The sequence below is a fragment of the Mercenaria mercenaria genome, chromosome 1, assembly GCF_021730395.1.
Source record: "Mercenaria mercenaria strain notata chromosome 1, MADL_Memer_1, whole genome shotgun sequence".
Lineage (NCBI taxonomy): Eukaryota > Metazoa > Mollusca > Bivalvia > Venerida > Veneridae > Mercenaria > Mercenaria mercenaria.
The window spans coordinates 53740187-53756110 of record NC_069361.1 but is presented as its reverse complement, the minus strand read 5'-3'; the positions used below and the strand labels follow the sequence as shown (position 1 = coordinate 53756110).

Here is a 15924-nt window from a genome sequence, read left to right as displayed (position 1 = left end):
TATATTTCTACCTCGACGCTGTGAATTGATTCAATGACCACTCATTTTCTTAGTTACATCATTTTACCATACACATTTATACCAGGAAGGTCTAATACGGGGAGTAGAAACTCAGTATAAATCAATACATTTATCTGTATTATGCTGTCGTCCATACCTATAAATATCGACCAGTCGTTAGCGATCGATATTTTGTTTTCGCCGCTATCGATTAGCGTGTAATTAGCATATTACCTCATGTTAATCATGGAGCTATAACACTTATTGTTCAAAGGGTTTACCAGTCACATGTTAAGTGGCGATAATTAGATGATCAGAGATTGATCTAAAGGGATTCTGAAGCAAAAACAGCATGCGACTGCATGTGGTGATATGCTTAATTATTGTGAATTAACTGGCGGTCACTTCCCTGAAGAAATATTTTACCACGTAACTTCAAACCTTTATCAAAGGGTCGATTTTTGTTGGATTTGAATAAAAAAAAATGGAAAATAAGAGAAAGCTGACACTTTTATTAATCTTGTAGAGCCATAATTATAATTATTGTTTATAATGTCAGATTTCTACATACAGAAACAAACATTCTTCCTGAACGTAGGGAATGTTTCAAACGAAATTGTTGTTTAAACTCCAAAAATTAGTTTAATCTTAAAACTGATGTGTGAAAAATACAATGTATTTAAATTAAAATAACAGTATTGTTTTTAAAAAGGCCGACAACGAAGTTACATTTAGTATTCCGAACTTTTAGATAAAACTGCAGAAAATCATCTAGGTTTAACACGCATTTAAATGGTGAAGAACAGAGCAATATCATAAACAAATATTTTCAGGCAACAGTTTACAGTTTTGACTTGCTATTTCCATTAAAATATGTCCTCATTTTTTTGTTCTAAATACTCTGAATCAACAAGGCAAATATCATGTAAAAAAACGACATCTTTCTCTCTGGGTAAGACAAGTCTAGATTTAGCCATTTTCACAGGGCGAAAAGGAACATGAATGTAGATATTTTCCATTTAAAAACAGATGCAGGCAATAATTTCATGGCAGAACTTTTGTTTTCAACAAAAAAATCAGCAAATGCTTTCCCAGATTTTCACTGAAAGGACGAGTTAAACTGTAAGGCGTAAGTGTTTGAGTAATACCAGAATAACCTACGGCATACGCTTCGATTGGACGACAGCATAAGATAAGATAAATGCCGGTTTCCAGTCCCCGTATCAGATGTTCCAGTTTATACCAAGTCACCACTTGTATGAACAGTTTCTCATTCCAATAAAACTGAATTGAAGTAAACTGTGTCAAACCTATAAATACATACCGGTATTCAAATCAGTTCATCCATCAAAGTTAGTTTTACGAAGTTAATACTTTACATGTCGTTCTTTTACCATGGATACCAAATAATTGTGTCTATAATTCCAATTAATTGCATACGTAATTGACAATTCTTTAGTTTTCTTTACACTGACAGGACATTGGTTGTATTACACAGGGAATTACATGGAGGTTGCTTCAGTGTGATAAAATAGTTCTTGTTGTTGTTGTTTGTTTATTATTTTATTTATTTATTTCTTTTTAGCTCACCTGTCACAAAGTGACAAGGTGAGCTTTTGTGATCGCGCGGCGTGCGTCCGTAAACTTTTGCTTGTGACCACTCTAGAGGACACATTTTTATGCCCCCGAAGGGAGGCATATAGTTTTTGAACCGTCTGTCTGTCTGTCAATTTTCGTGTCCGGTCCATATCTTTGTCATCGATGGATGGATTTTCAAATAACTTGGCATGAATGTGTACCACAGTAAGACGACGTGCAGTGCGCAAGACCCAGGTCCGTAGCTCAAAGGTCAAGGTCACACTTAGACGTTAAAGATCATTTTTCATGATAGTGCATTGATGGGCATGTCCAGTCCATATCTTTGTCATTCATGCATGGATTTTAAAATAACTATGCATGAATGTGTGACACAGTAAGACGATGTGCCGCGTGCAAGACCCAGCTCCGTAGGTCAAAGGTCCTAAACTCTAACATCGGCCATAACTATTCATTCAAAGTGCAATCGGGGGCATGTGTCGTCCTACGGAGACAGCTCTTGTTCATGGGATCTTTATGAATGTTGGTCAGAATGTTCACCTTGATGATATCTAGGTCAAGTTCGAAACTGGGTCACATGCGATCAAAAACTAGTCAGTAGGTCTAACAATAAAAAAACCTTTTGACCTCTCTAGAGGCCATAATTTTCGATGGATCTTCATGAAAATTGGTCAGAATGTTCACCTTGATGATATCTAGGTCAAGTTTGAAACTGGGTCACGTGCCATCAAAAACTAGGTAAGAAGGTCTAAAAATGGTCCTCTTGTTTTCAGTTTAGAACATATTCTGAGCTTTCAGCAATGTCGCATCAGGCCGTCGTCGGATACATTCTGCCTTGAATGGGATGCTTTTATTCTGATTTGCTTTTCAGGTTTACAACGCAGGTCTGTGTTACTAAGAAACTATTTAACTGGGTTGGCCTCGTGCAGTTTACTTAATATGTATTTGTCCTGGTACCGACTGGAAACACAATTTGATGGTATTTGTATTTCAGTTTTGCTCGATTCATTGTACTTCATTCTTTAGATAGGACTTTTCCTGTTGGGACTTTTATTCATGTTTTTCTTTATGTTGTTTCTTCATAGTATTTATGTGTTTCAGTTCTTTTAAATGTGCATTTCAGATACTTTGTTGTCTGTGCTGAAAGAGGTTATCTGGTAATACTTATTTTAATATTCTTTTCACTATTTCAGCTAACCTATATATAGAAAATTATTCAGATGCAGTGTTTTAATGACAGAATTCCTGTAAAGTTCCTGAACCAGTTGATATAGGTGTTCCTGATCACACTTAGAACTACACACATACACACACACAGTTGTTTCCTAAGAAAGGCCGACACCGGTTCACAATCTTTCTTTTGTCATTTGCAGACGATGAATTCCATATGTCAGTAGGAATTAAGAATCGTACAACCAGTCAGCAGCTACCCATAAACCAGACCAACCTATTATATAATTAAATCGAGCAGGCAGAAGCTGTGATTCCCAGTGTAACACTACAGAATGACGGCTAGTTTTCGGTAAGCGATTTACATGTTCCACCGGTGCATTTCCCTCTAGTCCTAATGTCTTTAATCAGAACTGTAGCTGTGTCAGTAACTGCTTGACAGTCTCAGGGGTACCCTGACCTGTGTCTGGCTCCAGTTGGAGTTCATGACCTTTCGCACTTGCCTGTTCCCAAGGTGCGGATTGGCTTTGTATTTGACGTTTCAGGCATTGCTCGGCTTAGTCGAAGAAATAATTCATTTTAAGATAGGCTGTGATGTATTGATCAGAAGAAATAATTCATTTTAAGATAGGCTGTGATGTATTGATCTGGTTTACTTCCAGTAATTGTCATAAATATTATCATATTGGTCTTTGCTTGTGGGTTCTGGTCTTTCAATCATTAAAAGTTTTTCTGCAATTGTAGTGGGTAAATTATGCATTTTTGACTAAAAATTACATATTTTTTAAGTAAATACTCATTTTGATACATCATTTTTCAAAATAAATAAGCTTAAAGTTACATAAAACATACTATAAACATTAACTAGTGATATCACAGTTGATTTCATGAAAATCTGATTGAAATTTTCAGAATGAAGGCAAATTTTGTAATGTGCCTTTTTTCTTCAAAATTCCAGTTTCCGAGCCAATTTTTCCGCAAAGTACGTCTTATGTTTGAAATGTTTCTGCGGTACAGAATTTTCTTTGAAGTGAGAATGTCTTGTGTAACTTTTCTAGCAAAACCCTAAGTTACAAGATTTTATGGGGAAAATTTGGCTAAATTAAAAATTTGATAAGATTTTAAGTGTCGGCCCGGTATAGAAGTACTTCAGGGTCGTTGTATCCTAGAAAGTAGTTCTTTGAAATTTTGAAGTTTCCAATTTAACGCTATCCCTACTTTGACATGTTATATTCCAAATGTATTTATTGATACTGTGTACATTTTTTGTCATTTCTGATGTCTTTAACAGTTGTTTTGTGTGTTTTTCAGGATTACATTTCTGTGCGGAAGGATTAAAAAACTACACCAGACTGGTGGCCGTGACAGATGTCAGTGGGAAATTTAAACATGGACTAGACTGTCATTATGTTTTTGTCTATTTTCAGCTGTACTTTATTTATGTTGCAAGATTCTGAAGAGTACTCCATATTATTTTGGTTGAAGACTGTGGAACGAAGTGTCCTTTGAAATACACAGAAAGGCTTCAAATAATTGTTATCTAAAAATGACCTTATGATATTGCTCAAAATTCAGAGCTTTTAATTTGAAAGTTAAATTTTGTGCATTTTCTTTATCTTATAAATATTTTCAAACCGCTATGAAAGTGATCATTATTATTATTGTTATATTGAATGGTTTTCCGTATGTCGAGGGCTTAGAGCGAAACTCGTCTATCTGTATATAGAAATAGAAGCAGATAGACCAGTTTCGCTCTAAGCCCTCGATGTAAGATGATGGTAACTGATGTTTTTGGGAATACATAGTTTTTATGAGAGGTTACTTACCTAACAGCAGTTTAATTGTTATTCTAATATGGTTAACAATGCTTTAATCATCACAACGATGTTATGTTGACGTCCCGTCAACGTGACATTTAGCGCCATGTATGCATCACGAAATAACCCTTTCAAATTTCATGAAATAATTTACTTAAAAACATGTTTTAAACGAAATGTCACATTGCACAAATGTTTTGATTAATTTATACATAATACTGAATTAGTTATTCGCATTTCTAAATAATTCGCAATAATTTTCGTTCGAACTGAATTCTGCCGCAAGACGTATTAACGTTTCTGGTCCTGGCGCGTTTTAACAAATACCTACTATTTGCGCCCTACTTGCGCAAAGAAACAGTTCCATCATATTTGATATAATTTTTACCATAAAAAACATATGGGAATCGAAATAAATTATAGCAAAACAGTGCTTCATCACTATTTATACACTTACTGTATACCTATTTTTCAGTAAATGTTGATAATTTTTTACTTGTACAGAGCTTTTCGTCAGGAAATATGGAAAAGGTCTTTCAGATTGAAAACTCTATGCATAATAATTGTCCAGTTTGGGTGAAATATTCAATGGGAAGTAAATGTCGAAAGAGGAATTTAAATTTATCTCCCCTGAAACACTAACTAAAACATAACAGACTGTCCAACAGGATTTATTTAGACTTTTTAAATTCACTGGATGTCCATTTATCTGTTAAATGTACCCAGTAACAAATACACCAAACAAAAACAAAAAACAACAAATGATAGTGATGTTTTACTTACTGAACTCCTCCTTGTGAATTCTGTTGAGAACTTGAACAGTGCCCTTAGCATGTGTTTCCTGAACTTGCAGCCTTCAAGCTGAAACTGAGAATAAATTTTTTTATATAAACTAGGTTATTTTGAAAGTGTCACTGTTCATATGACAGTTTCATGCTTTATCAGTGTCAATTTAAGGTTAAATGGTAGGAATGGAGCAGTAGGCACCAAGTTGGGTTATTTTTTTAGATGTTTGTGTATATGATAAACAAACAGAAATTGCTTTGTTCATTTTTAGCTCGACTATTCAAAGAATAAGTAGAGCTAATATTCCTACTCACCACGGCGTCTCTGTCACAGCCTGGTTAAGTTCTTCGAACCAGTCCACATTTTGACAAAGTCTCGAGATAAAGCTTTGAAACTTTCAACACTTGTTTACCATCATCATATTCATCAGGGTTCCCATGGTCAGTGAAAAGTTTTTTTTTCTTTCAAGGTCAGGGAAAATACATTGGTCAGGGAAATTCGAAAATTTAGCAAAAGTCTGGGAAATTTGGAACCAGAAGTCAAATGCAAGAGAAAGTTTTGAAAAAGTGAAAAGAATGAAAATAAAAAGCAAAGGCAGTTTTTTTTCTTCTGGCTAAATCAAACATTTAAAAAAAAAATACAGTGTGATAAACAAAATTATTTTTAACTTTTAACAGAATTGAAGACTATGAATGGTGTGAACTGTTGCAAATTTATTTAATCATTTTACCATATAATTATTATTATACCAGATTTATATAATAATATAAGCCATAATAACTTTTCTGTTATGTTTGTATGGAAAAATTACTTAAGAAAACTTATTATCCTGTCACTTGCATTATTTTCGACCCGATATCAAGGTGCCGTATCTCTTTCTTGATATACCGTCAGTTGATCATGTGACCAGTGAATAAGTGATGTAGGGGCAGTTGATCATGTGACCTTATGATCGATATTGTTGTCATAAATTTTGCAACAAAACCATCATCATTGTGTTGGAAATGTCAAAACTAAGAAACATAAAATACAGTTTTCCACCAAACAAACAAAACGTACAGCCACAATTTTGTAAAGCCAATATGTAAACAACATTACATGAGTAACATTATATTGTTATGCCCCACTTCGCAGAAGGTGGGGTATATTGTTTTGCAAATGATGGTCGGTCGGTCGGAATGTAGACCAATCCGTTTCCGGATGATAACTCAAGAATGCTTGGGCCTAGGATCATGAAAGTTGATAGGGAGGTTGGTCATCACCAGCAGACGACTCCTATTGATTTTGAGGTCAGTATGTCAAATGTCAAGGTCACGTTGACCAGGAACAGTAAAATGGTTTCCGGGCAGTTACTCGAGAAGTCAGAAAAATTGATAGTTAGGTTGGTCATGATCATTGATTTTGAGGTAATTAGGTCAAAGGTCAAGGTCACATATGTGACCACATGCATACTTTAGTGCACTGAAAATAAAATGGCTTTGACATTGCCCTAGTGACCTACTTTCACATTTTTGAAGGTACAAGCTTCAAATTTGGACCACATGCAAAGTTTTGTGTTCCGAAATGAAATTTGACCTTGATTTTGACCTAGTGACCTACTTCCACATTTCTCAAGCTACAGCCTTCAAATTTGGACCACATGCATAGTTTTGTGTATCAAAAAAAAAATTTGACCTTGAAATTGACCTAGTGACCTACTTTCACATTTTTGAAGATACAGGCTTCAAATTTGGACCACATGTTTATTTTTATACGCCCGTTTGAAAAACGGGACGTATTATGGGAACGCCCCTGGCGGGCGGGCGGGCGGGCGGCGTCCACAGACCTTGTCCGGAGCATATCTTCTACATGCATGAAGGGATTTTGATGAAACTTGGCACAGTTGTTCACCATCATGAGACGGAGTGTCATGCGCAAGAACCAGGTCCCTAGGTCTAAGGTCAAGGTCACACTTAGAGGTCAAAGGTCAAATTCAAGAATGACTTTGTCCGGACCATATCTTCTTCATGCATAGAGGGATTTTGATGAAAGTTTGCACAATTGTTCATCATCATGAGGAGTGTCATGCGCAAGAACCAGATCCCTAGGTCTAAGGTCAAGGTCACACTTAGAGGTCAAAGGATACATGAATGAAAACTTTGTCCGGAGCATTTCTTCTTCATGCATAGAGGGATTTTGATATAACTTGGCACAAATGTTCACCACCATGAGGGGGAGTGTCATGCGCAAGAAACAGGTCTCTAGGTCTAAGGTCAAGGTCACACTTAGAGGTCAAAGGATACAAGAATGAAAACCTTGTCCGGAGCATTTCTTCTTCATGCATAGAGGGATTTTGATATAACTTGGCACAAATGTTCACCACCACGAGACGTAGTGTCATGCGCAAGAACCAGGTCCCTAGGTCTAAGGTCAAGGTCACACTTAGAGGCCAAAGGTCAGATACAAGAATGACTTTGTCCGAAGCATTTCTTCTCCATGCATGGAGGGATTTTGATGTAACTTGACACAATTATACACCATCATGAGACGAAGTGTCATGCGCAGTTCCCTTCTTTCGAATTACTTCCCTTTGTTGTTACTATAAATAGCTTATATTGTAACTTTTTCATTACTAGTCGTAGGGAAAAATCGAGACCACTTTTCTGTAGTACAACATGCATGCTACATCCAATTTTGAGGTGTATTTTGACCAGGATCAGCTTATGATGGTGAACAAGTGTTGCAAGTTTAAAAGTAATAGCTTTGATAGTTTATGAGGAAAGCTGACCTAAACATAAAACTTAACCAGGCAACACCAAAGCAGATCAAGTGATGACAGTAACTTTTTCTCTCTCAAAAAATCAGATGAGCTAAAAAGGATGGCCATAATGGGCTTAGATTGTAGATTTTATCAGTTTTAGTAGAGGGTCACAGATGGAAAGTTATAGACTACAGAAGGTTTACAGACAGTAAACAGAAAGCGCATGTCTCAAACAAGAGTGTGATGGAAGACAACTAATTTGAAAATTGGGATAAAAAGTGCATCTTGACCAGTAATTGTAAGGTACTGTATATAATTAATATGAAATTCAGCCCAAACTTTTTCAAGGCCATGTCATTGTCAAACCGAACCAAACAGAATTAATGATACAGGATGGAGATCTTAATGGTTTTCAATGTGAATATTATCAGCAATGAACAAAATTTGATTACATTGCAGACTGTCAGTATGGTTATCAAGAGAAGACGTCTTCACAATATCATCATTGATAAAATGCTTTGAATCATGTTCCAGAAAATCCAACATTACAGGTATATCTCGGACAGTTCTTACCAAAAAAAAAAAAAGAGTGTATTACAGTAGGTTTCTGTACAATTTCATTTTACATGTTGAAAGAGTTAAAGAAAACATAATAGGCAAAACAGTTCGGACAATTCTAACTTTGCGTCCTGTGTAGATCAAGATCAGCCAGCATATCCATGCAGTCTGATCAAGATCGGCACCTTCTGACAACCATTACCGTTTTAGTAAGCACACCTAAACAGTTTATGTCCAAATTGAAAGATGGCCAATTAATACCAGTAAAGGTATACAGTAACCTATCAAAATAGAAAACATGGAAACTCCACAGGTCGCTAACAAAACAAAAAAAATAAAAGGCTGTTTGATTGAGCCTACTTCCTTATGATCTACCGGTTGACATTTGAATGAATTGCAAATTTTAAGAATGAGTGAACTTTAAAGATTAATATAACAATTAGCAAAAATTATCATTGGATGCACTAACAAATACCGCTTGGACATAAAACTTCACTTAATTTGTTTGACACCATACCTTGAACTGATTTTCAATAACTTGCAAGCAGCAGGGTTTTAGGGAAAATACCACAATTTGTATTGCAATTTTAATGCGATAAATTGTCAAAATTTGGAAAGTGTAAAAAAATCAATGAAATTTTCAACATTATATCAACCTAATACCAATAAAATAACTACTTTCAAACTGAATTTCTTTCTGTTTGGAATGGCAATTTTTTGCTCCAGCCCAGGAAGAAAAGAGTACGTAATTAGGATTAGGTTGGAATATAGCCCCATGATACAGATGAAAAAAGTATTGGGTAGTTAACATAGAGAATTCATTGCCAGTAGTACAAAACTTTTACTCCTGAAGTAGCTGTGAACTTCCACTTCTGAATCTGGGGTGTAGGAGGAACCACGGAATTGTCAAGAACACTGTCACCTGATGATTGGATTCACAACTGCATAAACCCAGCATTTGGGCATTCGGCTTTTAGACTAAGCAGAACCTTAAGTTTCACAAAAAAAACATTATCCACCTTTAAAGAATGCATCTGGCAGAAAAACACTTCTATAGTTCATTAACTATAATTAAATTGATGTCCAGAGCCATTCCATATCTTAACTCGAGTCTATGAACTTTAGTTCATTTAACAAGACATTGCAAAATGTAAACAAGAGCCATGTTAGACATGGCTAATCCCCCCGCCGGGTATATTATAATTGAAGGCTAAAGTTCCTGGCAAGTTAGTGTCTGAAAGTATTAATTTTGGACAGTTGGCTATGATGTTTTTCTATATGGCTACTGTAAAAAGAAGGAATGGAAAGCTAACAGGGAACAAGAGTGCCAGAATGTCACAATATATACCCGTCGCAGCAAATTTCTTTACTCTAGCAGCTGTATTTGCAAATGGAATGTTAATTTTGTGGTTGTTTAGTAATCATTGTAAGTCTTTTGTTTTTTTTTTAAGTTCACAAAAAAACTCCTTACCAGGTAAAGATACCTTATATATAATAAAATACACCTAAACTTGGAGAGAAACATCTATGTTGTACCACAGAAAAGTGGTCTTGTTTTTTCCCTACAGTCAATTATAAAAATGTTACAATATCAGTTATTTATAGTAACAACTAAGGGAAGTTAATCTTAAAAAAAAAAAAAAAAAAAAAATTGCAAGTCCACACAAAAATCTTTATCAGGTAGAGATTAGTCAAACTACACCTCAAAACTGGATTTAGCATGCACGTTGTACTACAGAAAAGTGATCTTGATTTTTCCCTACGACTAGTAATGAAAAAGTTACAATAAAAGCTATTTAAAGTAACAACAAAGGGAAGTAATTCTAAAGAAGGGAACTGCGCATGACACTTTGTCTCATGATGGTGTATAAGTGTGCCAACTTACATCAAAATCCCTCCATGCATGAAGAAGAAATGCTTTGGACAAAGTCATTCTTGTATCTGACCTTTGGCCTCTAAGTGTGACCTTGACCTTAGACCTAGTGACCTGGATCTTGTGTATGACACTCCTTCTCATGGTGGTGAACATTTGTTCCAAGTTATATCAAAATCCCTCTATGCATGAAGAAGAAATTCTCCGAACAAGGTTTTCATTCTTCTATCCTTTTACCTCTAAGTGTGACCTTGACCTTAGACCTAGGGACCTGGTTCTTGCGCATGACACTCCACCTCATGGTGGTTAACATTTGTGCCAAGATATATCAAAATCCCTCCATGCATGAAGAAGATATGCTCCGGACAAATTTTTTTAAGAAAATATAATAAAGGGGAATAACTCAAAAAATAAGCAAGGTAGAGTTATTGTTCTTGCACACTGCACTTCCTCCCAATGTGTTCTATCAGTGTATGAAGTTTGAAGAAAATCCCTCCAGTACTTTTGGGATTATGCTCAGGACAAAATGTTTTAAGAAAATATGATAAAGGGGAATAACTCAAAAAATAGGCAAGGTAGAGTTATTGTTCTTGCACACTACACTTCCTCCTAATGTGTTCTATCATTGTATGAAGTTTGAAGAAAATCCCTCCAGTACTTTTGGAGTTATGCTCCGGACAAAGATCGTTGCGGACGGACGGACGGAGAGCATTTCTAATATCCCCTTCGCCTTTGGCGGGGGGATAAATTACAATTTGCATTATCACAAATATGCTTATTGTACCTTGGGGTGTAAGATAGGTTTTCCAGCACCGGTCACATCAACACACTTCTGGTTACATGCCTGTATGCTGAAATGAAACATGAACTTTAGTCTTAAATTGCAGGACTTTTGACCACAGAGGTTTATGACTTTGGTGATTGGATGAATCTCAACAATATGAGGAACCATTCGCAACCCCATGTATTTAAAATAATAAGAGACCAAAATGGAAAAGCAACAATCAAATACAAGAAATGGACAACTGACAAAGTAAGTACATTTATCAAGCTTGACGTCACGGTAATGTAATAAAGCCATTTAATAAAAATGATAATACACTAGACTAAATAAGTGTAATAAAACTTTGACGTTGTTTAGATTGACTTGTGCTTCTGAGGGATCTACTTTTCAGATTTTATTGCTTATAGTAAAAGGTCGAATTTTTTAAGTTTCAACATGAAAAGCAAAGCTGTGAACAAAAATAATATTACATTTGTGACTTTCCACATTGAATATATTAAACTCATTGAATAAAATTGACAAACACTTTTTCGTCAATGAAATTTAAGGACTTTTCCAGGACCTTGTCGCAATTTTCAAGGACCTCTGTACAACATATCGGGTTGTACGTTACGGTCAATTTTTCTAGACTCAGTGTAAAAATATAAGAAAAGAGGGCCATCATGGCCTGATATTGCTTAAAAATTTCGACTTAATAAATACTGGCTCTGCAAATTTTCTTTTTTTTCCCATTTTGTTTCCTTACTGTCCTCAAGCTTTTGTTTCTCAAGGAAACCTATAAATCATTTACTTGTCTAGCATGTTGTGAAGAATTAATCAACCCCTTCATATAAACTCCACCTCTGGTGCCACCTATATTTTTTGTAGCAATTAAATCATTTTCAGTCAAGTAGATGTTTGATCACTGAATTCAAGCGTGTCACTAATCACGGTTTTCACAAGGCTTGTTCTCTAAAAATAATTTGAATTTCACAGGGATTCTTAAAATTAGACACAAAAATGACCGATAGCCTAAAATTACTGTTTAAAAATTCAAGCATAGCTACCCATACATAGGCTCATCAACCACAAAAACATCTGTATTTTAGAAAAAGGAAATTGAAATGACATCCATGTCCGCCATTTTCCCATACCTTTACTGCTCTTTCGCCAAATTCTCAGTATTTTCACGGGAGTCAATTTTTAAAATTCACAGACTTTTCCCGGACAGCGTGGGAACACTGTTTATGTATCCCAGCAAAAAGACTCCGGCGGTTATACATTGTTAATAATTCACTCAGCCGCCCATGGTGTATAGTGATAAAGCATCATTTTGCTTTAAATTATTTCTTAAGTGAACTTTATTACTTATTACTTTTCTTACTTGAAATATAACTGCGACACTTGTCATTTTGCAACTATGAACAGCTTCATCCAATAAAACTTAGAGCGCAGCAATTTAGCAGGTAGGTAGGAAGACAGGAGACAAACATATCTTTAATTTTGGCCTAAAATAAAATCCTTTGGAAAATAGATATATATAGATGACACAAGAACAAAACTTAAATGAACAAAACTTAAATACGGTAACAATTATTAATTGCAAGGTGTAATTCTATTTTTTACCAACCAAAAAAGACATGGCAAAACTGTACAGGAAGCGAAGACTACCTCATAAAAGATGATCCAAAATCAGAAAGGCCAGTGAGTACCTTGCAACCAAACACAGAAAGAATGGACATAGACAGAATTAAAAAGGACTTAGAGGCAGTTGCAAGGTAAATACGTATTGGTTTAACCATTAATTTAAAAATAACAGTTCCATTTGATAGTGTTCTAGGGATCCAGATAATTGTTCATGCAATTAGTTTCTCACTTCTTGATTTTTCCGCAATTACTTTTCTCACTACGGTACCAAACTTTGATTTCAATTATTACTATTATTTTCTTTTTTGAAATTTTCAATTACTTTCTCCTTGCAAACAGTTTAACCTTTCACTTTTTTGTTGGAGGGAACATCTCTATTTAAGAAATAATATATCTCATCCAGTGATTTGTCGTTATATAAATCATTGTTTGGAGCTCAGATGCGAAGGAATTATATCACAAGCGCAGCCCGAGTGATATAATAATACGCATCTGAACGACAAACAATGATTTATTCAAGAGCAAATCACTGGATGAGATATATTATTTTGATTCTAACACGTTAAAAAGGATTTTTAAGTACATCCTTGACGACATTCATTAAATATTAGCCAGTTTTCAATCGGTTTCTTTTCTAGCGCGCTGCTATGCCGTTTGACGCCATGACGTAATTTATCCTGTCACTTGCAGTATTTTAGACCCGATATCAGAGTGCCGTATATCTTTCTTGATATACCGTCAGTTGATCATGTGACCAGTGATATACGGTCAGTTGATCATGTGAGCTTATGATCGATATTGTTGTCATAAGAAATTTTGCATTGAAACCATCACCACTGTGTTGGAAATGTGCGAACTAAGAAAATGAGTGGTCAAATAATGAGTTTTTATTCAAAAACGAAGAAGTTATTGCGATTTTGTCGGTGATTACGTCATTATATAAGTGACGTCATTACGAATATGATGTCATTACAACGGCTGTCACACACTTATTTTTGTAAAATAAATTACCAAATATCGGAAAATGAAGTAAATGACAAGATAAATAGAATAATAGGTTAGTGCCTAAGATGGACAAAGTTTATCTGGCTCGGCTCCGGACGTTATCAGGTACGCCTTCGGTTCACCCGATAACCTCCTCCACCTCGCCAGATGCACTTTCTCATCTACGGCACTAACCTATTATTCTCTATAACTCTGACGTCAGAACAGTGATTTGTTTTATTATAATTCACTGTTTTCTGCCTTCTTTGTTTAATAAGAAAATGAATCGGATCGTGTTAGAATATTTATTTAATACAGCTTGTTTTACCAATAGGCCGGTTTTCCATGACTGATGAAATTTTCTATTTCAATAATTTAGTCCACTATGTTTTACTGGCTCTTTCGGACCAGAATCAAGGAAATTAAATTTTTTGAATCTTCGATACAATTCCTTCTCTGATTTCTTCATTACTTTTTTTCCTTCTCGTCACAAAATTAATCATAAAAGGAAATGCGCTGTCAGTTCTTATTTTTGCTCATGCTCGCTTTCTTACTGCCGACGCCATATTCGCAGTTACTTAGAAGGGGAGATGATTCTAGCAAACTAGTAACGGCACGGTTCGGATAATATCGCTAACCTGCATTAGTGATGTAATCATAATTCAAAACCCTGACGAAATATTTCAGTGTAAACATAACGATCGGAAGATGGTTTCTTGGCATTTTTGGCAATTTCAGGGGTTTTAAAACAGAATGATATAAAAATTCAAATCGTTTTTTTAACAACATGTCTTGAATTTAATTTGTTATTCATGAAAATAATTCCATTATAACTTAAAGGATGCTTATGGGTGGTTTTCAAACTAATGAACCAAAAGTGTGACATAGGGATTAAAAATTTAAACTCATTTTTTATGGTGGTCACCTATTTTTATGATAGCAAATAGTGATGAAACGATGATCGAGTTAAATCGAATAATCGTCGCCGGCAGCCGCAGGTCGCCGACTATCGATGTTGGAGTTCTGAAATCGATGTCGCTAGCGCTTTTCGCGCAATTGATCCCTTTCCGTTCATTCCATATATCCGTTATTTTCATACATTTCGTTAATTAAACCGCAAGGGACGTCACTCTCACACGTTAAAATGGCAGAAAAAAGTGTCCAGGAAAAGTTTGGCCGACTGTGTGGGCTTATTTTGGCTTCGAAAAAACAAAACAAGGACCACCTATTAAAGAATACCTCAACATGCAATCTGTTATTTGCAAACTCTGCCGAAAATCATATGTGAACAAAGGTATCTTTTCGTACCCAAACTATTCGAACCCTTCGTAATTCGTATGGACTTTGTGAATTATTAAACAATGATCCCGATGTGCCTCTCTGTGTCTGTCAATTTGTCAACCTTATTTTGAAATAGTCTTGAACTGTCTTGTTTTATATTTATCTCATCAAGCCAACGAGATTGAAATTAAATTAACCAATTTCATACTTATAGAAATTTATAGTTAAAAGTAAAAATGCATTCCCTAAATACATTAAATGTATTCACCATGATCACTTGACACTTGTTATTGGTTTAATTTACTTGTCAAGAAAAGTATTTACTAGTACAATTTTAATAAACATCCCTAGTCCCAAGTCCCAAGTAATGATAAAAGCATAGTATATTTGTTTTATGAAATTATCTGAAATGTATTGACAGTATTGCCTAAGTGGAATCTATAATAAGAGTATAATTATAGGTAAGTCTGAATGCTTTTACTTTCGATTATATAATCGATTGTGAATCGAAATAGCTGTTCAGATTCGATTCGATTATCGATTTTGTTTTGAAACCGATTTTACAACACTAATAGCAAATACTTCCAAGTTGAAGGAAATAATGGTAGGAAAGTGTTGAGAAATGCCAATCAGAAAATATTTCAGCCTTTAATTCGAAAGTTCATTGAATTTCCAGTAAGATGGATGAAAAATGTTGCATGGTTTTATG

General features: G+C 35.1%; 1 long non-coding RNA gene across 1 annotated transcript; it reads left to right on the top strand.

Moving 5' to 3' along the window:
• The first annotated feature begins 8564 nt into the window (after positions 1–8564).
• Positions 8565–13175, top strand: LOC128555223 (uncharacterized). Its single transcript, XR_008369889.1, has 3 exons — positions 8565–8660; positions 11428–11573; positions 12942–13175. It is a non-coding gene; the product is annotated as an uncharacterized LOC128555223 (long non-coding RNA).
• The last annotated feature ends 2749 nt before the right edge of the window (positions 13176–15924 follow it).